Source organism: Macrosteles quadrilineatus, unplaced genomic scaffold (assembly GCF_028750875.1).
Source record: "Macrosteles quadrilineatus isolate MER2022 unplaced genomic scaffold, UCM_ALF_1.0 Scaffold_2__2_contigs__length_208266976, whole genome shotgun sequence".
Taxonomy (NCBI): domain Eukaryota; kingdom Metazoa; phylum Arthropoda; class Insecta; order Hemiptera; family Cicadellidae; genus Macrosteles; species Macrosteles quadrilineatus.
In genome coordinates this window covers 15,437,292-15,463,304 of record NW_026542595.1, presented here as the reverse complement: position 1 = coordinate 15,463,304, position 26,013 = coordinate 15,437,292, and the positions used below count along the sequence as shown (strand labels likewise).

At 34.6% G+C, this 26,013-nt stretch overlaps 1 long non-coding RNA gene across 1 annotated transcript; it reads left to right on the top strand.

The window, feature by feature from the left end:
• The first annotated feature begins 362 nt into the window (after nucleotides 1-362).
• Nucleotides 363-4,233, top strand: LOC128987164 (uncharacterized). Its single transcript, XR_008490198.1, has 3 exons — nucleotides 363-750; nucleotides 2,338-2,475; nucleotides 3,764-4,233. It is a non-coding gene; the product is annotated as an uncharacterized LOC128987164 (long non-coding RNA).
• The last annotated feature ends 21,780 nt before the right edge of the window (nucleotides 4,234-26,013 follow it).

Here is a 26,013-nt window from a genome sequence, read left to right as displayed (position 1 = left end):
GTAAATTTGATCTGTTGTTGACTTTCCCTTTGTGAAACCAGCTTGGTGTTCGCCAATTATAGTAGATGTGTATTCTTCTAATCTTGTTTGTATTATCTTCGATAGGATTTTATAAGTTGTGTTTAAAAGGGAGATGCCTCTGTAATTGGTGCAGTCGTTTTTGCTCCCCTTTTTGTGGATTGGCACCACAATGGCTTCTTTCCACTCACTTGGAGTATCTTCTTCTTCCCATACCCTATTTATTAACTTGTGAACTTGTTGCGCTATAATTTGTCCCCCCGCTTTTAACACTTCTGCTTTAATGCCATCCTCTCTAACATTTCCATTCATACTTGGCTTAAAATACGGTACCTACTTTGTATGGTCGCCAAGTAATAAGTAAGAAAGTATTAAAGAAATATATTCATTGGAATGAGTGTAGGACGTAAAATTATGTGCTGTCAAATATTCTAGAGCTGTTTGTATTTGGTGTAAGACTAGACTTGGATTATATAATTCATTGCTGATGACATCAATGTTAATTTTATAGATGATCCTGGAGCAAAGGCTGTAATTTGACCTGAACCCAAATTGGTCTCTTTTTTAAATATTGTCTTGAACCAATAAGTTAAGAGGACTAACCTTTCTGGACGACATTGCCATCGACATCACTGCAGATGAGAGAGAAAGAGAGACCAGAGTTGTGGACCCTGGAGGCAATTACCATACTGCCGTGATAATGTTACTTGGTCTAACCATAACTTAAGTGAGGTGAGTCAACATTCTTTCCCCTTTGTGATAGATTCTAGGCTATGTTTGTTAACTAAGTTATTCAATGTTCAAATCGGTACTTTGGTAAGTATTATCCGGAGGCTACAGATAGGCTATACAGCGCTTTGCGGCGGTTATGTTAGGTTATGTTATCATAAATGGAAAGAACATTTTTATGTCCTAGGCCTACTGTCCATATTTGGGTGGATTCCATATTATCGACAACCATAGAAACTGATCCAAACTGAATCATTTGCATTTAGTGTTGAACAGAGTTTGAACAACTAATTATTTATATGTTTTATGGTAACATTAGGGAAAATATAATGTGTAACACAAGTGCAAACTGCCTTTGCTGCACTCGAGAAACTTTCCACACTCGCCTACGGCTCGTGCGTAAACATTTCTCTTATGTGTAGCAAAGTGCCACTTCGCCCACTAGTTACCTACACAAATAAACTATTATTAATAGTTTTTGTGGAACATAAGGATAATTAATTATAATCTTTATGCAAATTTATAGTTTTTTTATAAAAATTTAAAACTAGGCCCCTACTTAAAATGTATTTGGATACATCTCGAAACATGTTGTTTGGAAATGTCTTAATTAGGCTAGAGCTTGCATTTTTGCAAATTGGGAAATAACAAATAATTAATGTTTAACACGTTCGCTACCAAGCGACGCACATATGCGTTGGTCCGGTCACTCCTACAGACCAAAAGGAATGATCATGACGTTGCTTACAGACCAAGTGATATAGGAATAACATTGCCAACAGACCAAAAGAGAAATATCGTTTAAATGGACGAATTGACTTCATATTAACCTTAAGTGAATTAGTAAGCAATAAATATTGTTTTTATTTATCGTTTGGAGCAACTTTTAAAACGCTGCATATATGCGTCGGTCAGTTTATTTAATGAAATCTAGATAAAAAGATTACCTACATTTTCCAATAGACCAGGCGACACACGTTTAAGCGTCGTTGTAAATTTGGTTGTTTCAAGCTTTTACACAAACAAATAAAGAAACTCCACCACTCGCCAAAACTGCAAAGGTTTACGCAAAGGATAACGTTTACATCTGTTCTTAGATGTCGCGGAATGCACAATGTAAACAACAATGTTGCCAACTGTTGTGTGTCGTAACCAATTGTCATATCCACAGACCAAGCGACGCACATTTGCGGCAGATATCCCTCTAGACCGATACGATAAAATCAGGGCTTTAAAATAGACCGTTGCTAAGAAATACGCTGATTAATAACATTGAACACCGACGCAAGTGTGCGTCGTTAGTCTATTTCAATGTGATCAGCTGACGCAAATATGCGTCGGTGGTCTATGCGAACGTAAATTCCATATAATTGTGGTAGCGAACAAGTTAAACCAATTTATTTTGTCTAAACCAAATTATTGTTACAAATTCTAATATTTGTACTAACTTGACCCAGATTTGCTCAAACATTTTCCTATTAGCTGTACCTATTTGAATATCGCAAATATAGAAAGGAGTGTACACACTTGTATTATTTGTTGGACTAAAATTATTTGTAAAACACTATTTTTTGCAATATTTCTGTACAGAACTGAAGCCTACCAGTAAAATGGGGGCATTGTATTAATATCCTCCGACATTGGAGAATACAGGGGAGAGGTGTCAGAGGAAGAGGAGATCGAGGATGGGGCGAAGTAAAGACTAAGATTGAAGAGAACTAACTAATGGTAAGTTTTGCCATTTACTTAAATTTAATACTTATAAATCCAGGGCCGTGTCCATTGCCCCCAAGCCTATGTCGCATAACCCTCCTGAACTACTAGTATTTAACCAGCATTTTAACTCGAGAGGTGCCCAAAAATTTGCTTTTGTTTTTTAGGAAATGTAGGCTATATTTTTTGACACCATAATTACAATTTTTCTGAATATGTCATAGTTTTTACATTTGGTAAGTACTGAAACAACAATAATTTTAAGACAAATGGAAAAGCCCCTGTCAACAGAAGCAGTTGAAACAAAAAATTCTCATACATCAATAAGGTATTTATTTATTACAAGCGTAGTTCAATAAGACCTTAGAAGAATATAGAATAACACAATTTGTTGTGATAAATTTGATTTATTTTGCTATAATCTCCTTTTATTCAGCTCTATACACTTATCATAAAGTTTCTCCAACCTCGTTCAAATTATGTCCAAATAAATAATACCCTACAAACTTGAAAAGCCTTCAAAATACTCTTCTGTTTCAGTGATGACCAGCTCCATGGCAACTAAAAATGTCCGCACGTAGGCCTTGAAGCGCCCCTATCCCCACCACCTTCCGCCAGTCACTCGCCCGACAGGGCAGCAAAGAAAACTGTCAGATAATTTTGCCACACTCTGTACATTATATTTTGTCCTATACAAAATGGGTTATATGGGTCGGCACTTATGTATTGATCCAAACGATTACTGCAATTGTGGCAAAATTAAACGATATTGTCCTCGGTAATGACCAAATCGTGATTGCAGGGTCATCATCTTCATCTCCCAAGGTCGCCAGTGGTTAAAATTGTGGGCATCCTCGGAGCAATCGTGAACATCTTTCGCGGTTGCGAGGCCTGATTATCGTCACCCGCGATCGCTGGTAGTCGTAAATTTCGATCACGCAATCTTTGCAGACGCTTTTGGCTATCATGAGAATACAAGACAAACTTGGATTATTGTACCCCCTAATTCTAACAGATTGTGGGAAAATTAATTTTCCAAGAGAAAAAGCATTCTTTTGAGGCCCCAAGTGAGTCCCCTTCCCAGGCCGAAGCCATTGGCAATCGCAGTGTCCACTGTTAGGGGAATACGGCCCTGATTTGGAGGCCTATTTTGGTGTGGGGCCTGGTGCAAACCATCCCCCCCCCCCTCAGTACGCCACTGAGTAGCCTACATTAAATAATGATAGAAGTATGCATAAAAAGACTCTTTGTTCAGAATACTGTTTTTAATATTAATTTTTGTTCTGTTATATCCACTATCCAGGCCTGATGACAGGGTGGATGGCGATGGAGGCATGGAGGTTGGGGGAGAGGAGGCTGAAGAAGTTGAGACAAATCAGTTTGGATCCATTATGTTGATTAGTTTAACATTTATTTTGAACATCAGTATTTACATTTTTTCTTCATTTAGATTATTAAGATAATTTTATTGTTTTTATGAAGATGTTTTCTTACATTTTTAATATTTGTTTGTACTTCTGCCTGGTAAAAAAAATACTGTTTATTATGTTTGTTAAAATGATTACTTTCACTAACTTACCTTGTCTTGGGTAACAAGAGATATCTTGATATTTAACTAGCAGGGTGCCTGTTCTATGGGCGGGGATTGTATAAGTCAGTAGAAACCTTCTTATATTTCGATACTTGGTAAATTAATCATTTCCAACTTTATATAGTATAGATCGCTATTCCTGTATTGATGTACTGAAATGAATAAAATTATATGAAATGAAATGTTGTTTTTTATATATTTTGATGACACACTATTAAAAAGGCATAACAATATTCTAGAGTTTATAACAGCTAATGTTTGTGTTTTTATTAATGATTTATTGTGACTTTTGAGTGATTGAAGGATTTGTGATTTGGTTTTAAGGAGATTGATGTACCTAATTTTTTTAAATCTATAGGTACTTATTAAATACGCAAGCAGGTTTTTTGTGACAATTACTTCTCCGAAATTACTGAACCGATTGACATGTTTTTGGTGTCATTGGAAAGAGCATAACGTGAAGTTGTGCAAGAAACTTTCTTTTTAGGGAAATAATTAGAGAGTGAGGACCTGGGGCCCTTTAAAGTTTTGTATTTCTCCATAAGATTAACATGGGAAACAAACATTGTTATGAAACCCCAGCTGTTGTCAGAAATTTAAAGTGAGAAGAAGAACATATGTTAATTGTAAAATTGTGACAGAGAGGTTATGCAGAAAATCAGGTAGTTAATGGTTATTTGGTGCTATTAAAATAAAGACTGAAATTTGTAATGTACTGGCGACAATGGGTGATACCACGCAAACTATATTATCATTGACAAAGACCAAAATGGAGAACCTATTGCGACTATAAGTGGGAAACATTTCTACAACACACTAAAAGCCCATGGTGGAAGGAAAAAACATAGGTGTGCTATTCCCGTCCTTGTATTGCAACAAAAGATCACCTGATTGTAACTGTCAAATTAGTATGTATTTGTTTTGATTTGATTGTTAATGTTTTTTTTTTATAAAAACACACATTATAAAAACAATAACAACCAAATCAAAACAAATACATATACTAATTTGACAGTTATAATCAGGTGATCTTTTGTTTGCAATCCAAGTGACGTCAGAATATGACGGGAATAGCACACCTATGTTTTTTCCTTCCACCATGCTAAAAGCCAGATCAGCTTTTGAAACATGATAAAATATTTACAAGAAATGTTGATTATGTTGAACTGGTAAGTACACTGTGAGTATTATTATTAGTTACGTAATCTTTGGGTTGACTCTTTTAAACTCATCGGAATTTATAACTTATATTTGTTCTTAAACAAGTTATTTGTTTTTAAATAACTCCTTTATGTACTTCTTTGGGATTGCTCGATTTCGAGCAACATATACCTAGTTCAATTTATGGGTCAACTTTTAGCGAATTTCCCTATAGGGAAGTAGCTATTACCGTAGGTGGCACGGTAAGACCTAGACCCTGGACCGATTTACTTTTTCATTTTGATGTCCCCAGAGGCCAAAAACACCATTCGTTCAAATTTTTATATATGTATATATATATATATATATAGACTTATATATATATATATATATATATATATATACGTCCGTGAACGCGATAACTTGAGTAATTTTTGTCCGATTTTGATGAAATTTGGTTTAAAGGTGTAAAGCGGGATAAACTTGAATGAGTTCGCGAACCAGCACGATCGGACCATGGGAATGGGGCTTTTTGGGGGGTTTTATGGGGTAAAAATTGGTTTTTCTCACTTTTGACCCTCAAAACACAAAATTTCCCGATTTCTCTTTAGACCTTTTTAAAGAGCTTAAAAAAACAAATAATTTAGTATATAAAAGTATTTTTGTTCGATTATTAGTAACGGAGAAAATTAAAAAAATTGTAAATTTAAAATTCCCATGTTATTCTTATGGAGAATATTGTCAAATGTTGTAGTTTGCTTGTTTATGGATATATTTTGATCAAACTTGGCAAATTTATTTATTTTGTACTAAGCTATCAATATTTTACTCAAAAACACACTTTATTAGTTTCCTTGTAGCAGCAAACCTAGGTACTCGTTAAACCTAATGTTATTAAAATATATCTAACAATTCAGACAAATGGAAATTCGCTTAGTCGGCAGGTTTGCTGCGGCGGGGGTATTTTTTATAAGAACCGGGTTTTGTTATTCATGTTACTATTGGAACACTTTTTATTATAGTATCCATAATACGAGTAAAAAAATTAAACATAACTAGAAAACACCACGTAGGATTCGAATCAGCTGCTTGATATTGACATTTTGTGGACATTGTGTGACTATTTTTATATATTTCAATCTACTGATGAGGGAATTAAATTAAAAACAATTTATTTAGTATAAAAAGTATAGTTGACTTCCAATTAAAAGGTTTATTATAATAAAATAACTGGATTTGTAATAAAACAACTATTATTATAATAAAAAGCTAGTGACGTCATTTTTTATGTTTATGAACCATACCGTTTCTGTTCTAATATCGGTGATAACAGTTACAGTAATTCCTTTTACCTACGACCTTTTTTAAAGTAGCCGTTTCAGTTGAGTCCTTTAATACGTCAACAGCTGATCTTGTGTCTTTGTTTTTGTGTCAAATACTGCGTCCATAAAGATTACATACAAAATTTTAGAGCCAGTGGGGGGGATTCCTTAGAGAGTTTTTTTAACGCCATATAGTTGTTAGCACTCACCGATATATGGTCTTTATCACCATGCAAAATTTGAAAATGATTACCGGTACTTCAGCCGTCTTGGAGGAGATTGCGTATTACGAAATGCATAAGAGTCGACGTATAAGAGCTTCGCTCAATGAGTTATACGATTTTAGATTTTTTTAACATAGAGTAGGTAAGGTGTTTACATATTTCCAGCACAAGGAACCATTTTGAACAATATTTTTGAAGATTTTCAGTGTTTGTTCTTGTGTCTGATTAACTTGGATATGGATGTCACTGAAATAGCCACCCTGGAAAATATACCACACAAACTGACCTTGTGAAAATAGGGTCAGGAAAGTAAAAAACTGTCATTGTTAGTGTCAGCCCGGTTTTCTGGCTTAGTCAAACAACTGAATAAGTTACACACACTTACCATGGTTGGAATATGCAGGCAACCTTGTGTTTGCATTGAACAGTATGACAGAACAAAAACCAATAACTTTGTGGTAATGCAAACATCATCTATACAGTAATGAGAATTGAGAATCAAAGATTCATAATTATAATTAATAATTCAGTAATAGAGTAAACAAACAAACAATAAATCTTCATAAATAAAATTACAGTTTTGTCTGCAAATTGCTCAGAATTATATATTAAAACGTTTTTTATTAGCTCGCTTATTTCTTGTCTGGTACAAATTTTGCAATCAATTTTATACTAAGTTCCCGATGAGCTAGAGACTTCAAACTTGAAACATAGCTCACAAATGGATGACAATGCAATATTATATCATTTAATTTTCATATTTCCCTTGTGCTACGCCCCATGGGCTTGTTTTTATTAGCTCGCTAGTCGCTTTCCTACAAATTTTGATATCAATTTTAAACAAAGTTCCCGATGAGCTAGAGACTTGAAACTTGAAACATAGCTCCCAAATGGATGACAATGCAATATTATATCATTTAATTTTCACATTTCCCTTGGCTACGCCCCATGGCCTTCCAAATTTTCCATGTTTACATTTTGAAAGAATGTAAATAGGTATATCAATTAATTTAAGTCATCTGTAATTTTTTTTTTAATACTAAATAATATAATTCACAATTTTGATATGGAAAAATAATAAAACATTTGCTATTTAAATTAATAAATAACTGGTACTCCAGCCCCATCTTCAAACTCTCTAAGAGTCCTCCACTTCTTCCTTGTCCTCCTTAGACACATGCTGCTGGCCCTTAACGTCGCACAAAAAGGTTTCTTCGATTTTTCTGTTAGGCGTTCTGCCATTGCTCTTAAGGGCACAAGACGCTCTCAAAGGTCGCATTTCCCCCATAAGAATTACATTGAAAACAAATTTTAAAACAAAAACAGCTAGCTGTACATAAAAATAAACTCACCAGCTTTTTTGGAGTAAGTATTTATGTTTGTAATATGTATGAGGTTATAAACAAATCCAAACAGTTAATTAGTTTTGTTGGAAGAACAGAAAATGTCTTGAATTTAAAGGAGAAATATTGAAGACAGGAGGAGGAGACAATTAATAGGAAATCTTATACTTATGAGAAGAGTAGAGGAGAGGCCTGGTCTCACAGTAAGGAATCCAGGTACGCAATCACTTGGGGAGATGTTGAATCATTTTTGCCAGTTATGCTAAGCAACTTGTTTTGGAAGTAAATAAAAAAACCATGAAGAATATACACATCGTGTTGTCACAGTGGTAAAGTAAACCTACCTAAAGTCAGATCAAAGAAATACATGCAAGAAATGTTTACTGGTATCAGCTTTAAGTCGGGAAACATTTGTAAAAAACACTAAAAAATAAGGCCGGGTCCTAAAAATGCTAAAATATTTTTACAAGAAACGTTTATTTATAATTTCAAAGCAGTATTAAATAGCGTGAGTCTTTCAATTAGTTACCTTAGCATTTAGTCGGGTCTTTTAAACTCATCGAAAATTATGACTGTTATTACTGTAGTTTTAAAATAACTCCTGCATAATACCGGTACTTGACAATTGCTCGATTTCGAGCAACAGGTACACTAGTTCCTGTTGAAATTACTGTTCAAAAGTTAATGAAACTTTTGAGATTTTACCTATTAAATAGGCCTACCACTATCATCGCTTACCTATGATAAAGGTTGTTGACAAGCTAATGGGAGAAAGTATGTGTCAGATTGCTGATACCGCATTTATGAAAACAGCTAATTTGAACTAAAGCAGCAAAAAAAAAACTGTGATACGCAATGAGAAATGTCAAAGTAGGATTGTGTTATCTTTACGTTTCTAATTTCATGAATAATTTGTGATATTTTGTGAATTTTTATAATTTTTTTCTCTATTGTTTAGGTGAAGTGGTAGAACATAATGGCTATGTTTATGTAAACTGTAAATTTAAAGAAGCAAATTTTATCAAACTGTGTCCTTCCCCATTGCATACACAAAGCTTGAGTATAACTCTTGAGTGTATATGTCTATACTCCTTTTATCCATGGTATAACTACAATAAGCATTTTATACTTATATGCCAACCCCATAAGAAGGACGGGTACTCTGCTAGTAGATTGGTATATTTATAGTTAGTAGGTAGGCCATACATTCAATCTAATACATAATTATATGAAAAGAAACTCAAATAAACCTTAGATTTCCTACATGCCTCTGTCTTAATCTGATATAGACGCTTGAAATAGATTTAACATCCAAACACATTAAAAACTGGAAAATAAATTATAAATATGTGGAGAGTATAAATAATTCTTAAGATTTAAAACGAAAAACGTTGGGTGCATATAATTGATAATAATACATTAGTTCAATAGGAGAAGGTAATTGAAAATTTGTGTATTTTTACATTTCATACAGAAGCCGAAACATATACCATACCATTTACATATACCAGAAGCCGAAACAACTCAAACAAGTCTTATCTCAATTGCTGTCTATCTCTCCAGCAGTATACAATGCCCGAGCGGAAATGCCATTGATATCATGAAGGCTCCTCCAACGATGTGAGCCTCCCAACGGCTACAGTTGCGGTCAACCTAGTACTGTACTTTTATGATTCAAATTGTCTAGGTAGGTCAATGCGGAACTTTGGCACGTTATTAAAATAATACTTGTACTGTAATAATCATTTCAAATATGTATAAATAACAAATCAAAAATTATTTGATAGTTTACTTTACTTCAAACAGAGGCATATATTAATAACGTAATTAATTATTGGTTTTCAACCGAAATATTAATTTAGGCCTAAACAACCTTAGGACGTTGACCCCCCCCCCATTTCCAGGGTGCGTTTTAACTGCGAGGCGCAGTTCGTATGATAAGGACCGTTTCCCGACTGTACCACAGAAAACATATACTAACTGGGGCCCATTTGATAATGAAGTACATAATATTATTAGTAAATCAGCTGATCGAAAATGCAAATCTAATGTCGGGACCACGTAAGTTTGCAGTTGGTGGCAGCCAATCACAAGACATGGCTAGTGCAACGTTGCCACACCGCACTAATAAAATATAATAAGCAATATTTTCAAATCAGCTGGTATTATTACATTTGGCAACACCGCACGGTTCTCATTGGTTCATTCAAACCCATATGGTAAATAGGCTCCTCCCTCAACTGCAAACTTAAGTGGTCCCGACAATAATGGAAATTTCAAGTTGTTGTAACTTGTAATTTGTAGTTTAATATGAAATGGGCTACGCAGGATTAAATCCTGTACGCAGGATATGAGCATGTATTGTATATGAGTGAGATTAAAAACTACATCCAAGTCCAAGTCTATATATGACTGTTATTCGCTAAATCAATAAAACAAGCCGTTAACGTAATCTTTATTGCTTTCATTGACAAAGTGTACTATTCCTCCTGTAGTTGCCCGATTGCACCTATGGCCAGGGATTAGGTCCACCCTACGATTGCACCGACAGCCCTTTATACAGTACTGTGACATTGCCTAACCACACAGGTTATAGGGGTACCCGTTAGTACTAATGTTTGCATACTTTTAATCTTTCAGTAGAGTATTAAAATGTTCTAACGCGGTAAAACTGATTTGTTTATTAAGTAACAAACATTGTATCAGGTTGATTATACATTGCACGAAATAATACGTAAAACATAAATTGCTTATCGCCGAATACACAAAGTCCATTAACAAGTCTGGAAAATCTGCGTTAGTGAACTATAGGTAGCCATAGATGAACGAATATTAAAATTAGTAGTTTTTACTATGGCTACCCGAAAATTGTCCTCATAATGGTCACTAGTACTTTTGGTTGAATAAGGCCTTCAAGAAATTTTGGATAAGTCACAGACTCCAAATTAGAGGTGTGCGTACACAGAGAGCTTCTTTCTAATTTTTATTCTGGTCCAAAAACTGTAAGTTGAATGGCCTTTGTGAAAAACGCGTAATACATTAATAAAATTTGAGTAAAACTAAAGTGTTAAATAGTCGATGGGGTTACGTTAATTCAACTTTACAAGTATCTACCATTTATTATGTATACCATATACGAGAGAGGTCATCCAGTGGCCAAAAACTCGACCAAAATAATCTGCTATAAGGTACAGAGTTCTCTATTTCCACCCCGCACTGTAAATAAAACATTATTGGAATTTCTTCCATTTGTTTTGATTTTCTGTTTATGTTTCGTTGTCATTTCGTCACCAGCATGGCAACCAAGGCCCCACTAGAAAAAACAGGCCATGCTGCAGGATCCATGACGTCACAGTAGTGGATAGATTTTCATTGATAAATTCATTGCCATCACCATTCCCATATGTTTTAGGTAAATAAAAAAGCTGGATGTTTGTAAGATTTAAATGGTAAGAGTTTAGTACAACTATCCACCACTGTGACGTATTGTTGCGCTGCCTGCGCTGCAGCATGGCCTGTTTTTCAAGTGGGGCCTTGATGGCAACCCATATATGGCCCATATGCAAATTTGTTTAAACTAGTAAACACGTTGCTCGAAATCGAGCAATTGCAAAGAAGTAAAGTAGTTATTTAAAAACAAATAAAAGTCATCATAATTTCCCATGAGTTTAAAAGACTCAACTCATAGATTACGTACCTAACAGTTCCATATAAACAACATTTCTTGTAAATATTTTATCATTTTTCAAAAGCTGATCTGGTTTTTTTATGTTTCCCACTATAGCCGTAATAGGTTGTCCGTGTTGATCATCGTCAATGATAATGTATGGCTGCATGGTACCACCCATTGTCGCCAGTACGTTTACAAATTTCAGTCAATTCTTTATAGCGATAATATTTTGTTTACATGGCTAAGAACTACCCTACTACCTGATTTTCTGCTTAACCTCTCTGTCGCAATTTTATTTGCATGAATTGGCATTCATTTGGCTAGTTACTGTTATATCGTAAATTATATTTACCTGAAAAAAATGCAGAATGAAAAAAAATGAAAGTAAAGAGCTGTTAAGTGAAACTTTTCAATTCTAAGAACTGAACTGAAATGGCTACTTTAAAAAACTGTCGTATTTAAAACAAAAACGGTAGTAGGTAAAAACATTTTGGTGAAAGTTCCATAGAGGTAATACGCTATTACTATTAGCAAAAAAATCTCTCATGGCAAAAATAATACGATCCTGATGAAATTTGTACAAACGTGTCGTGTAAACCTACGACGAATGAGTCCGCGAACCAACACAATTGGAATACGCGAAAATGAGTTTATGAGGGTAATAAGAATAAGGTAAAGATTTGTACATGGACATAATGAGTGAATTTCCAAACAAAATTTAAAATTTTAACCAATTGTAAATAGCTTATGTATAGCATGCAGAAGGAATTTTGTATATATTTTATGTATTTCTGTAATTGACGTAACCAATGCATAACTTATGTAAATCTGGTTAAATAAATCACTTATGACTTTAGAGTAAAATACCCCCGCCGCAGCAAACCTGCATACTAAGCGAATTTCCATTTGCCTAACTGGATTTACACTAAAATGTCTCCTTTAAAATATCACGTAAACTATCGTACGTAACTCGTCCAAAATGTGTGTACCGGACTCGTATGGTAATCCCGTACTCGACTTCGTCTCGCACGGGAACGACCACACTCGTCCGGTAAACACACTTATTTTCAGGACTAGTAACTTAATATAGGCTACTATTACCGTGTACTTAGTCAGCTGTTGAAATAAACAGCTAATTTAAGCGGCCTATTTTATAAAAAAAAAATCTAATTTATGTTCTGTCCTAAATAAATTGTGTCGCACGAAAATCCCGTACTCGGCTACGCCTTCGATAAAACACCTTACCGCTTACCGGGCTAGTAACGTAATACAGTAGGCATATACTATTATTTTCTTTATACCTACTGCATTTAGATAAGGTGTTTAAGTTTCTTAAGCAGCCATTACAGTTTACAGGTGGTTCTGATGTGTGTTTCTAAATACTGCAACAACTCTATGATTTATTTTAAATACCCCCCGCAGCAAACCTGCAGACTAAACGAATTTCCATTTGCTTGATTGGATTTACACTATCTCCTTAAAATATCACAAAATTATTCCCTATTTCAATATTGCATTAGTTTAACAAGTACTTAGGTATGTTGTAACAGGGAGGGTTTTAAAGTTGTTTTTTTTTTAATATTATTACATGTAGGTAGTTTAGTATGAAATAAATGCATTTTCAAATTTTGATCAAAATATGTTCAGAAACAAGCTAACTACAACAGTTTACTTATTCTCCATAAGAATAACATAGGGATTTTAAATTTAAAACTGTTTGAGTTTTCTCCGTAACCATTAGGCAACTGTTTGCGCATAATAATGCTTCAATATACTAAATAATTTGTTTTTAAGCTCTACAAAATAGTTTGGAAAGAAATTATTGCAAAATTTTATGTTGTCATTGCTTTTAATGGATCGCCATATTGGCAATGGAAAGGTTAACAAAAGAATCAAAGCATCTGCAGAGGCAAATTAACGCAGTTTTTTCATTACCTCATTTCCGGTGTAAGTTGCTGATACAAATGTACTACAACTCATTTAATATTTCAAAGTGTAACAATGAACAACGTAAAATTGTTATTTGGGTTAATCTGTTTTAACACTAAGCTAGCAAGTTAAATGAAAAAACTATCAAGTTAAATTAAAAAACTATGTAATATATAATTATAATTTCAAATAAATGTATGATTGAAAAAACTTGGATGGATACCATAATCATCCTCTATCAAAGTTTGGCCTAGGTAGCACGTTTTAACTAGCCTACCTTCTTACACGAAAAAAACAGTCAATAAATCATAATACAAGTGCGACAAATGTCAAATTATTTTAAGCCTTCAAACGGCAGAACACATATTATATACACAAGATAGTTGAGATAGCATTGACAAATTTGAAGGAGACTGCAAGCGCCGTGAATAGAAGTCGTTCGGAGTTTAAAAAAGAACGACTCTCATTATACTCAACCGATCTGTTCAGCAAGAGCTGTTCACCTTCAATTTGAATCTCCCGCTCTTTGTCGATCTGTTTTGCTTGTCGACATTCTGCGTGTCGATAAAGTGGGAAAATTTACACAACCGTCCCACATAACAGACATCCCACATAACCGACATCCCACTTTACAGACATCCCATATTACCGACACTGTCGACATTTTGAGTTGTCGACATTATGGGACTATTTCAGTGTCGATCTTTTGGGATGTCGATAAACTGGGACCCCACGTGTACGACAACCCGCCACCTCGGAAAATTGTATGGTGGTGGGTTGTCATGGTGGCCTGTTGTCGAGGTGGCGGGTTGACCTATACATACACGTCAACCCGCCACCTCGGTTTTTTTGTGGTGGCGGGTTGACGCCTCTGACCAAAACACCGAGGTGGCGGTTTGACGTGGTGGCGCATTGACAGCGACCCTTGTCGGAGCATTGAGATGTCGGAGTGGAACGTTGACTCTAGCGTGTACGACAACCCGCCACCTCGGAAAAGTGTGGTGGTGGGTTGTCGTGGTGGCACGTTGTCCTGGGGGCAGCACTGTACTTCAACGTATGAATCAGGCCGTAACTTGAAATAAACGCTTAGGCCAGTTACATTTTTACCATCCATCCAAATGTAATATTATTTCGCCAAACATTGTTGATCAATTATTAAACGGAGGAAAATGGTACCAATGGTCATTATCTTGCGAAAAAAACAAATTTTTTATCAAAACAAGAATCAGGTTAACAAAAATAAAGGACTTTGGATTTGACCTTTTTCAGGTTATAATCCTATGTCAAATTTGTATCTAATCGTATTATATAATGAAACTGCTTGATGCGTAATTAAGGTTCAAATTAATCAGTAATATTATTTTAACCTATGTAGATAAGATATACTGCACATTGTGAAAATTGTTTAGTCGAGGATACATTTACCTACCTACACATAATCATCATCATCATTATTTAAATATTTAATTTTTCAAACCAAATGTTGTGATTATTGTTTTGAAACTGCTACACATCCGATCATCAAGTTTAAGGTGTCGTTGGATGGAATGGGCACACGGGAGGGACTAAGGCTAAAGGTGTAGTGACGTCATATCTCTAGTGGCTAATGTCTTCTCTTGAGGCGACACGGGAACGCGCCACGGGCTCCCGACGACGCAGACTCCCGACGACACAGACTTCCGAACTGTGACGTCACGGCCGACCACCCCTCTCTCTATCTGAGTGGAGTGGGAGAGAGTCGCTGTGGCAACTCCCCCCGGTGCAGCCAAGGCTTACCCTCAAACGTAATTCTCTGTAGCAACCCCCCCGGTCCAGCCGACGGCTTAACCTCCACACGTAATTCCCTGCGGCAACGCCCCCGGTCCAGCCGATGGCACGTAATTACCACTGAATTAGCAATATATTTTTAATCAGTTTTGACGCATACCATGCCTTACACATATATTTCCGCTTAAAAAGATTGGAATAAATTATTAGAATTATTAAAATAGTCGCCCAAAATCTTTATGTTGTTCATTGCCAAAACTCGATTATATTGGCCATGTGATATTCAATTTAAATATGTCTTATTCCATAGGGAGCTAGTTTATACAAAAACGACGTTATTCAAATCCGTAAAATACTGTACCCATTCAATACGTGGTCGTTTCCAAATTGTGATTTTAATGTCAACTTAAGACTTTCTCTGTATTATTTGATCAGTAATCATCATTTGCATTTTTTCCTTTTGTACTGTGTTTAGGTCGTGGCTTGATTTTAACATGCTATGATTGTTATTGAATTTGGAAGATAGATAATGTTAAACGCGACAACGACCCATCGCATGCACTACTGGATATTAGAAGATAACACAGTTTTTGTGCGATATTGGACTAATTCCTTCACAGATTTTCCATAATAACTTCTTACCATGCTCACGTATTGGTACAAATTGCACAACATTCTGTTCACTACCCTGATTTGGAGGCTACTTAAAATAAATTCGAACTGCTTAACATGTGTTGGATTAACTTAACATAACTTGCACGTCACATTGTTTTTTTATATGTATATTAAGGTTGTATATTTAGTTACTGTGTTTTGCTAAACCTATGCTTAAATTAAACTAAAGAATATCATCAATCACTAAGTTGTACGTCGTTGATTTTTGTGTTCTAAAATCTGCTAATTCTAAAATGAGCTATTGATTAGATCGGACGTACCTGAAGCACGATGCAGAATCAACAATAATTCATTATAATCGTTTTAGGACTTATCTGAAATCAATGATACGTAATTCATTTTTATTTCATTAATTTGTTTGGCTTGGTCTTAAAATACTCCTGGAATTAAAGGCTTTTAAAAGGGAATTGCCAAGGGCTTTTATGTGCAAAGGAGGGGGTTTCACACAGTTTTAAGAATCTATATGCTGTAATCTCTAATGCGATGATTTATTTGCGATTTATTGTATTTTTTCAACACTGTGTTTCAACATGATAGATTTAGCAAAATTTTACAACAACAGGATATGCTTAAACTATATTATTATTCATTACAGTACATCAAATTTAGTAGGTAACGAAATAATCAACATGAAAAAACAAAATATAATATGATAATGAATGTTAATATTTTGTATTGATAACTTACTTTTTGCTATTGGGTAGTTGTTTTTGTTGAGCGCAGTCAAGCGAAATTAATTAGGGACGGCCAGGCGGACCACCCCACAATAGCAGAGGTAGGTAGGTAGCCTTTTCCTTGTTCAGATATGCCCTGTCCACGACTTAGTGACTTCCATGCATCCCGTTACCCACCACACGCCGTTCTACTTCCCGATCACTCTCCTTTAAACATTTCAACAACTAAACCTTTAAGTGGCTTTAGGGTAATGTGGGTTGTGCTTATATTGAAAAACTATCTGATTCGTTCTAAAGTAGGAGGAGGGGTGAAAATAAGTACTGTATGCGTCACTCAAATTCCAAAACATTTCGGTTCCCCGGATAGATGTTTGACCCGAGAGCATCGGATTGAATAAGGAGGGATTGAATTATTGGAAACCCCATAAACTAAATATGGAAGTTACCAATTAATTTGAGTATTATTGATAAGAGATTGCAAAATAATATAATGTTTTTTATTTAGTAATTATATATTTCGGTGGTCATGTATGGTCATCCGGAGAATAATAAAAATACACCCCGTAATAGTTCAGGTTTATTTTCAAGCAATATTAAAATTGAGGTTAAAATAATTGAGGCGTCAGAAAAAAATACTAGTCCACTAAAATTAGTTATGGGAAAATCTTAGTATCGAATCAAAATATAAACAATGCAGCTTCTTGCTGTGAAACACTGCCATATACTACTGATTTCTCGTTGCTAAATAGACACATATAGACATTTAATTGAATATTATTTGCAGAACAAATCTTTTCTTTAATCAGTTCATTTGAAAACTTTCCATATCTGTTGTATCCAAAGGTAAGGCTTTTAACACTTAATCGTTCTCATTTCCCCCTAATTTGGACACTCCGAATCTAATAAAATTATTTGTAATTTAGAAAAATGCCCCAAAAGGGCCTAATTTGGGGGGTAGGGATGCTTTTTGAGAAATTTTCAAATGTAAACATGGGTTGTGTTATACATCAATTTAAAGGTATATATACCCTGATCATTTTGGTGCAAAAAAATTAATTATCTTTAACCGTATTTACAGAGTGGGTCAAAACGTTTAAAAAAAGGACTTTGAAGATAAGTACCGTATTACCTTAACAACTGAACGGAATAGCGCCAATTCTTTTTCCTAGCTTATTCTTGAGCTACTCTTTAAAATAATTTATTAAGGACATTTTCCGTAATATTTTCCAATTTAAAAATCTCAAATTTGAAGAATAAAAGAAAGCTGAAAACTCAAAAATTTTAAATAGCAAGGTATAACAATTTCATATCACGTGGAAGGTCCTTTTCAAACAAACATTTTACGTATTTCAGTTTTCTTTATATCTCTTACAGTTTAAAAATTACAGTAGAAAAACATTATTTTCTATGGTAAAATTATAACTAGTTTTCTAATAAAACACGTTGCACTTTTGAATCTACTATGTAGTAGTTCTAAGAGAGGTTATGTTTTAGCTTATAAACTAAACACTCACTCATTGCCAAATACAGTATATAATCAGCTGGTTGGTGTCATACTGTCATACTGTAAAACTCATTACAGTAGAGTGTTCGTAATGAAACCCCATTTGATTGAGCTGACGGCAAAGAGCTGTTTTCTGGACTAAATCCTTGCGTGGGAAGTTCGTCAAAACAGTGTAGTGTGACGTAATAGTATATTACGTTATTAGTCCTGAAAATAGGTGTTTACCGGACGAGTGTGTGGTCGTTCCCGTGCGACACGAAGTCGTATGGGATTACCATACGAGTCCGGTAAACACATTTTGGACGAGTGACTTAAGATATTTTACACCATACAACTCTAAGCTAACTTAACAATAAAAAATCCTTATATATATCCACCAACTAAAGGACTAACAATCACTACTCATAACCTCTAAGAGAGGTAATGATTTTGTTTATAACCACTCATTGCCTAATGTAATCATCCAGCTGGTTGTTGTCCGGTAAAAACTCATTACAATACATTAGTACGTAATGAAACCACATTTGACTAAAGCTGGCGGCAAACAGCTGTTTTCTGGACTAGGCCTAAATCCTTGCGTGGGAAGTTCGTTAAAACATTGTAGTGTGGCGTAATAATAATTTATTAAACATAAATATCTTGAATAATACAACATTGGTCTGTTTTACCTACCATTATAGAATCCCCATGTCCTACAGTAAATAACACAGTATTATAATTTAATAAACCCACCAATTAGTTCAAACCACCCATGTAGCACAGATGGTTGGGCCAACGTTGGCCAACTGTGGGACAGTTGGTCGATGGTTGGTTGGAGCCTCCACAACCAACCAACCGTTGTCCAACTGTATATCTCGTAGTTGGGCCAACCAATATTTACAACTGTGGACCAACATTGGTTCATTGTTAATGAAATACATTAATATGCATTGCTGGATATCATACATCAAGCCAACCGTTGTCCAACCGTTTTTCACTCCGTTGGACCAACAAAAGATACTTTTGTTGGACCAACGATGGTCCATAGTTGAGTTTACACGACTTTCATTCTCTGGGTCTAGCTTTCACAACATAATTATAATAAAATATCTAGTTTTACAATACCTTTATCAGTTCCAAAAGTTTTTGGAACTGATAAAGGTATTGTAAAACCAGATATTTTATATATTACAGTTCCGGGGCTACAACAATGAATTTTAATAATTATAATAATGCAAATATTTTTTAAATTAATATTCTTTAACTTATTTGCAACAATTTAAGGGGAAAGAGTAATTAATCATATAACAGGCAATTATAATAGCATTAATAATCGAACGGTAATTAATTAATCTATATTCAAATACCAGTATCCTCTCTAACTAAAAAAAAAAAAAAAAAACGACTTTTGATGCCTTAACAGATTAACAGAATCATATTATACTGTGTAGTATCAAAAATGTTTGAAGTATTGCGACCATTGCAACTGTCGGCTACTCTTTCACCACTTGAAAACTCTCTATATCAACAATCACAGATAGCTCAGTGGTAAAGTAAGAGGCTCATAAGTCTAAGGACCCGGGTTCGAGACCCGGTCTGGGCCAAAAAATTTTGTTCTAGCTTTTTTTCAAAATTTGTTTTTATGAACTATTTAATCAATTTACTCAACTAATAATTATGCTTTTCGTACTAAATCTTTATTATTTTGTGTGAAATAAAACGGTTGGACAATGGTTGGCTGGAAAACAGTTTAAAGAGGTGACATTTCTACCGTTGGCCAACTGTGTGGCTCCACAATTTACCAACGTTGGCCCAACCATCTGTGCTACATGGGCATCGATCTCTAAGTAATAGAGATCGATGGTTTAAACAAACGAAACAATTATTCTGAATTCAATTATTGGTTTAAATCAGCTGTGTGACGTTGTATATCCCAATGTGCTGTTGAAACTTCTACAGGTTTACATTAAAAGTCAGAGTAAATTCAGCACATTGTCTTCTTATTGCTTTCATGAATACAATATACAATAATTACATTCAAAAGCCAACATTCACTTTAATCAGTTTAGTGATTTATGTGGATGTCATACTAACTCACAAACCTCAACACTTTTCCAATAATGTCCAAATTGCGTTAACAATTATGTTCAAATTTGATGAAATATATTACGAATTTAGTGGGAATGAACAATATCAAAAAAATATGTCTATGCCATGCTTTACAAATCTGATTTAAAACAATTATATCGTTAATTTAGTGGAAATCAACAACATCAAAATCGCGGACGAAAACTCACATTTCCCCACTTTACCCGGAGAGAGGGATAGACGCCGTGACGTCATAGTGTTGTAGGGGTTTTCGTGTGGAGGACAAGCCATCGGCTGGATCGGGGGCGCTGCCGCAACGACTCTCTCCCACTCCACTCAGATAGAGAGAGGGGTGGTCGGCCGTGACGTCACATTTCGGAAGTCTGTGTCGTCGGGAGTCTGCGTCGTCGGGAGCCCCTGGTATCGCACCGGCGACACGATTACCGTAACGAAACGCCGTAATTTCAGCGGCGTTCGTGGCATAGTTGGTAGCGTTTCAGATTGGTGTTCAGGAGGTCCCGGGTTCGAATCCTGCTGAATGCACTAACTTTTTGTCATCAAATTTTTCATATCAGCAAGTTTGGTTGGTTAGGTTAGGTTATGACAGTTTATTTAAATTTTAAAATTAATTTTATAATTAATTAAAAATTAGAAGTAATCATTAATTAGATTGTTATCTTATATTGTTCTTATATTATCAGCAAGTCTGGTTGGTTAGGTTATGTTATGACGGTTTAATTTTAAAAATTAAACATTTATTTTATAATTTTCAAACAATATTTTATAATTAAAAAGTTAATTTTATAACTAAAAATAATAAAAAAATTAATTTATATTTTTTTTAACATAACAGTTCTAGCGGCGAACGCTGACACTACAAGATATGTTAGCCTTAGTCCCTCCCGTGTGCCCCACCGGTCGTTGGATAGGCCGTAACATGTAAATTTGCCATAAAACAAAACATATTTGAAATTCCACCAGGGCTCTGCCCCAGTGGCCTTCAGCCAATTGAAAGCGTCAATATACGTCGTGATTCAATTTTTTTCATATCACGGATGATTACTTAATATCACACATTAGAAATGACAAACATACTTTATCAAGGGAAAGCGGTGATAGTATATAGTTAAAAATCACAAAAGCTGCAATAACTTTTGGACCATAATTATTACAGCAATGGGGTGTTGTACTATTTTTTAAACATCATTTGTTTATGTTTATATTCCATACCAGGTCTTTTCTAGTATTTGTGGTCTAATCACAGAATACCGATCATTTCACCCGAATTACCTATGGAATTCAAGTGAATACAATTTTCTTTCCATCTTGCTTTCGCAATCACCATTATATGGCACAAGACTATCCCTGGCTATTGCTGGTTTAAATTTATAAATTGCATGCTTTTCACACGTATTTTGCGTGCGCACGTGGTGGTATAGATGCGCATAAAAACTTATATATATATATTTACACGCCTAATGAAAAAAAATGGTTTATTTACTGGCAATTACTGTAAGTAAAATAAATATTCTATTTTTGTTTTTGGTATACATTATCATCTCTCATATTAATACGTGAGGGCTGTTTTTTGTTAACACTATTCCTCCCTTATTTGCATTAAGGTTTTACAATTTAATACTTCCTACCCTTAAGGGCATGAGACCCTTTCAAATATCGGGTTTTCGCCATGTTAATAATTGTATTACCTATCAATCTTTCTGCCGAAAATAAACTAAAATTTCCAGAAATGCTATTCAAGAGTTTCGTTAACTTTCTCTAAATTAACTGAACCAACGTACAATATATTTAATGCTACAGAATATAAATCCAACCGATTTACGACAAGAGTGCATGGTGGCGGGTTGTCGAGGTGGCACGTTGTCGCCTATGAGCGAGGTGGCGCGTTGACGGCACCGAACACTGAGCGTACACGTCAACCCGCCACCTCGGTTTTTTGGTGTTGGCGGGTTGACGCCTCTGACCAAAACTCCGAGGTGGCGGTTTGACGTGGGCGCATTGACAGCGACCCTTCAGGATTAAGGAGACCCACAAATAGACTCGTTCATCAACACTTCTCTGTCATATCTACTTGGACTCGTCTGGTAGACCTTTGCACGTTTTAGACATTCATAAGCATTTTTATTTATTCTAGTTTTTTTGTATCCAGAAATAATCATTACTAATAACAGTGCCGTAATTAAAGTATTTGCGGCCCTAGGTACTGGAATTCATTTGATGAGTTTTTCAGTTCCACGACTTGTGAACGTCCCGTTAGGTATTCAACCATTCTAGCGCTGTTTCTTATACCCAGTCTTTTGAGTTTCTTGCATATCAGGTCGTGGCCCAGGAAGTCAAAATCCTTACTGCAGTCAAGGAAGATGGTGGAAATGTATCGTTAGTTTTCTATCTGGTGTAGGACGAACTCAATTAGTGATATTATAGCTGAGGATGTAGATTTATTCTTCCGAAAGCCATGTTGGTTGTCAGATAAGAGTTTGTTATGATAAAGATGTGCCATTGATCTAGCCAAAACTATATTTTCTATGATTTTAGAGAAACTGGAGATGGGGCTGTAGTTTTGAGCATTTTCAGTTGGTCCTTTTTTGTGTTTGGGATATTTTTCACTGACTTTTATGGCGGATGGGAATTTGTCTTCTTTAAATGATTTATTTATAAGATTAACCAGAGGAGATGAGTTCTTGAGAGCAGTGTTTTATCATCTTATAGGACAACTCATCTATTCCACTTGATGTTTTGGCTTTAAGGGAGTTTTATCGTTTAAACATCTTTATAGGATGTCCGGCATGTCGTCCACTATACAGGGTGGCTGGTCATCAGTGTGACAAAATTTTTTTGGCGTAAGTACAAAGGAATTGCAGTGTAATGATGCATATAAAAGGTTCCAAGTCCAAAAATTAGCTTCCCAAAGAATTATTTTGTTTTTAAAAAATAACTGTTTTCAAACTTCAAATACAGCTATTTCTCAATTAGCTGTAAATTGATTTGAGTAGACAATGTCATTTTCGTTTTCTACATTAAATTTTGAATAAGAATAATAGAAAATGACGGAGGATCAGTTGTAAAAACTCCATTGTAAATAGATTCAAAGATAAAAATGAAGATGTTTGATAAAAATTAAAAAAAAAATATTGGTCTATTGTATTTGTTCACACCCTGTATACATGAAAGTGTCCGAATATGTTAAAACAAGAGGTTCTACCCGCGAATTCACGGGTGTACAAAAGCCACCATTAAATTAATTTAATCAACTTTGACTTTATATTTCATTTAAAGGGCCCAAGTTCGAGAAATTGACATCTGAAAGGATGTTAAAAGCAGTGGAACATTTATACCTTACGTCCTAGGTGGCCGAGGTGGGAACGGTTGTACCTGAACTCGTCGCTCTCTTCCACGGCTTCTTTAATGCTTTACTTTAATACTTTTCAATGAAATGGTGACCTGTTGAAGATCGGTGACAACCTCTTGGAACGAACAATATACATGGTTTGTTAATCTCATATTCATCGTGTTTCGAACACCTTTTATCACTCACTTGTATCAAACAGCTAGAAATAGCTTCACTGTCCATCACCGCACATCTTTTAAAAACATAAAAGTAAATAGTAAAATAAGTAAACAAAAATGTAAACAAACAAACTATATTGTCAATTGCATTGGCCAGCTGTTGTTCACTAAATTAATCGAATAACGTTAACTTCCAAAACATGCAAGGCGTAGCCCTTTGGAAATCAGCCTGTGGGGCATAGCCCTTAGGGAGTTCGTCCATATCAATACTTTTCGGCAAATCTACACACTCTACGCTTCATTTTGATATGCCATATGCCTATATTTTTATTTGGTAAATGGCCTTAACCGTTTACATAAAATTTGATTGTATCACTTTAATAATATAATAGATCTGCGCCATTTTATTAGCTTTCCAACCATATGCTACACTATTGAGGTTTAGATATTCTGTTGTTTGTTTTAGTGGTTTGAATACCAGAAAACAGGGTGTTTTTAACATTTAAAACATAGAAAGCCGGCATGTATTAAGCAAGTTGTATTTTTGTTTCAGCTTGAACAGTAAAAAATATCCCTGTTTTCTGGTATACAAACCACTAAAATACCCCCACCACAGCAAACCTGCCGTCTAAGCGAATTTCCATTTGTCTGAATTGATTTTCAAATGATCTATTTAAAATAACACATTAGGTTTAACGAGTAGCCTACCTAGGTTTGCTGCTACTAGGGAACTAATAAAGTGTGTGTTTTAAGTAAAAATAGTTGTTACCCACGGGCTTCACCCCGTTTGACTTCATAAGTATTAATAAAACTATTGTTGGTTAGGTTAAGCTGAAATAAACAAAACAGAATACAGTAATACAAACAAATAATCTCACCTGATTTTAATAAGGTAATAAATTGAAAGAATAACATACAAATTAATACAGCTGAGGTATTTTTAACATTAGTCATATGGAAAGTTCCATTTGGAAAGCAATTACGACCTTATAGGGCAATTTAAGAAATAATGGATAGTTTTGCGCAAGGTTTCTCGTAATGACGAACATTTTAAGTATATATGGTTTATGGGGGGTGTGACTTGTAGTTTTCTCAAAAGTTCATGGGTACTTTTGGCTTTATATATAGATAATTATTGCTTAGTATAAAATGAATATATTTGCCAAGTTTGATCAAAAGATATCCATAAACAAGCAAACTACAACATTGTACAATATTCTCCATAAGAATAACAAGGGAATTTTAAATTTACCATTTTTTTTAGTTTTCTCCGTAACCAATAACCGTACAAAAACACTTTGATATACTGAATTGTTTGTTTTTTTAAGCTCTTTAAGAAGGTTTAGAGAAAAATTGGGAAATTTTGTGTTTTGAGGGTCAAGAGTGAGAAAAACTTATTTTTACCCCATAAAACCCTGTTCCCATGGTCCGATCATGCTGGATCGCGAACTCATTCAAGTTTATCACGCCTTACACCTTCAAACCAAATTTCATCAAAATCGGATAAAAATTACTCAAGTTATCGTGTTCACGGACACACACATATATATATATATATATATATATATATATATATATATATAAATATTAATAAATGAAATAAATAATTAAACATTTAGTACTTTTTTTTATGTTATTAATTTATTGAATAAACTTACATGTTTTGGCTCTTAGGCCATGATCACAGTTATGAACAAATAGTAAATAAATAGAAATGTAAATAATAAATAAGTAAATTATCATTATGATTTTGGAATTTTGTCTAGTATATAGGTTGGCTTAGATGTTGTTTTCTTTTAATTTATTATAAAAGATTTTTTCATATATTATGTTTTCTTTTTGAATTTGCATTGTATTAAGTATGTTTTCAGGATCTTTTTTATGGTTTCTATATATGTGGAATTCTTCTTTAATGAATAATTTCACTTTGTTTGGTTCAAATTCAATTATGGATAAATTATTTTCTATATTTTGATATTTATGATTATAGCCCAGTCAATGAATGCAAAAAAACACCCTTTTTCGCAACTAAATGGTGGAAAGCTGGATTTTGTATATGTGATAGAACCACATGAGAGGTGTATTTTCCCAAAAGTCCCCACTTCTACCCCTTGAGCTTTCC